The following is a 2498-nucleotide window of genomic DNA, read 5'->3' as shown; positions in this document are numbered from 1 at the left end:
CACCAGAAAACAGAGCCAGAATCATAGCAAGAAATCTGATAGAAAATGGCTGCAGGAGCAGAAGGGTGCTGAAAGACCAGCATGGTCACAAAAACAAGAAATGTGGACTAGGACAGTGAGTACTCAAAGACAGCAGAGCCTCACCGCAAACTTCATCTGCTTTCAGCTGATGTAAAGAGAACAGTGCAGGAGTCATGGCTCTAAACTGCTGATCTGATCGATCATACCTCACCTGCCCAGACAGCCAGACCTAACATTTCAAAAGTTATTTATATGCCCATTTTGGATTATTAAATCTATTAACTTAACTTATAGTGTCACTGTGTCATGTAATACCAATTTCTTTCACAGTCAGAGGGAAGACTAAATGTATGAAAACACCTCATACCGTTTGTACCTCCCTTCAACAGCCTGGCTGAATGTAGCTGATGAATGAAGCAAGCTGACCGACCTGTCTGTGCAAACCAGTTACAAACACCAAGGGACACTACCAGATGAGTACCATTTTTCTAGTCTTTTGTTCTGTGAAAATGCTTCTTCTGTTACCTTGCAATCATCAAATACTGGGTATAAAATGTTGTACCTGGTTTGTGAAACAGTAAGGCCTGGTAAACCTTTCTTGCTTAATAATGGATTACACCTTTCAAAATCCTTAACTTGAGCATTGCAGTGCTTTGATTTAAGTTGGCTAGCCTGTCAGAAAGCACTAGTTACAGCTTACATGAACACATCTCATCAGCCACTAACACAATCACTCTGCAGTCATTCAATCACTATGTGAAAATCTTGAGTTACTTTCCAGCGCAGTTGCTCTCATCTATGTTAAGCTAATCCAAGATAGATTGTTCAAGTTAATTTTGCAGTGAAGACACAAGCTGAATGAGAGAACGTGATTTTCCCAACTGCATGGTGTAGTTAATGCCATAGTTGGGAATGATACATACCAGTTTGATTTCCAGCAGTTGTTCCATCCACTAGATAAACCTCTTCCCATTCTTACTGTGAAAGCATATATTGTGGTTTAATACAAGACTGGGCAGTTGACCAAGTAACAGCTTGTTTTTTTCAGTTCAGGGTTTTTTTCCTAAATTTAACAGTTGGGAGATTTCGAAATGTGTCTGCAGATGATTCAACAGCTTAAATGGTCCAGTGAGCAAAATAATTGTATGGATTTTTTTTTTTCAACATGGGGATTTTAACATAGTTGCACTTGGCAGACATAACAAATTCGAGTAAAACTCATTTCAGTTCAACTTCTGTTCTCTTTAACTCTCATTTCTTAACCATATTTCTGCTGAAAGGCTAATATTGAAATTAAGAAGCATAACTACAAAAGTTAACAGAGCTTTGCTGATTTACATCAGCTTGAGATTCCAGCCCACATATTCTTCTTTAATTAGAAAGGTTCAGAGGCATAAACAGTGCAAACACTGTAAGTGCAGTATGTTGTTCTCAAGTATGAGTTTAGTATGAACTAGACAAAAGAATTCTGAAGTAGAAAAAATGTGTGGACAGTGCATTTCAACAAAGACAAGAAACAAAGTTTTCATGGCTTTTCATAACAACTACAAGGCACAAATCAAGGACCTAGATTCCATAACGGGCCGTGAGTGCTGCGTCCCTGTAAGGTCATCAGCACAAATCCAGCCCACTAGTTCCAGAAGTTACTATGAATATCGGTCCCACTTCAATTAGACTTCTTTTTTTTTGAGTCAGGCACCTATTTAAGTACTCTGATAAAGCTCCTATGGTGATCTTATCTAAAAAAAAGTCACCATGCAAAGACATATTTGCCTCTGCAGTTTATTTCACTGAAGACAGTTCAAGCTTAACTATACAGCAAAACTACATTCTACTAGACTACAGTACTATTTACACTGAGGAATAATTAGAAGGAATTATCACTGGTAGGCAAAACAAAATCCTACATATTGAGAAACATATGTTGACATTTTAGCCATTAATTATAATCAATGGCACTGATGTCCTTTTCTAATGGATTCACACAAGTAAGGTTAAGAGAAGTCCAGTTCATCCAGCAACTATAAAAACTGCACAGACAAAATAAAGCTGAGCTAGCACACAGGCTCTGCTAAATGTTCGAAACCACCAGGTACTGCTTTCTACACAACTGATGGGGAAAAGTACTGAGACATCTACGTCAGATCGGGCTCCTTATTCCAGTTTGTAATCTAGACATTGTGGGCACTATGCTCCGCTGACGGCATGGTGAACCAGTGGTAGTCCTGGATAGACAGGATCTGAACTACTTAGGTACTCTCTTAAAATGTGATGCCGAAAGAGCTGCCAAACCTGAGACAAATTCCTTGTAGAAACCAATTGGAATATAACCCATGGATGGCGAGCAGGATGAACCCCCCATAATCCAAGAGGAAGCGGTCAACGACCTGCTACGTCATCTGGATACTCACAAGTCTATGGGGCCAGATGGGATCCACCCGAGAGTGCTGAGAGAGCTGGCGGAGGAGCTAGCCAAG

The 2498-nt window shown here is 39.8% G+C and overlaps 1 protein-coding gene across 1 annotated transcript in view; it reads right to left on the bottom strand.

Annotated features, from left to right (window-relative positions):
- The window catches only part of SLC24A4 (solute carrier family 24 (sodium/potassium/calcium exchanger), member 4), a 95206-nt gene that overhangs the window by 52317 nt on the left and 40391 nt on the right, over window positions 1-2498 (bottom strand).

Source organism: Pygoscelis adeliae, unplaced genomic scaffold (genome assembly GCF_000699105.1).
Source record: "Pygoscelis adeliae isolate BGI_AS28 unplaced genomic scaffold, ASM69910v1 Scaffold71, whole genome shotgun sequence".
Taxonomy (NCBI): domain Eukaryota; kingdom Metazoa; phylum Chordata; class Aves; order Sphenisciformes; family Spheniscidae; genus Pygoscelis; species Pygoscelis adeliae.
The sequence above is the reverse complement of the archived record's forward strand: the minus strand, read 5'-3'. Positions and strand labels throughout refer to the sequence as shown.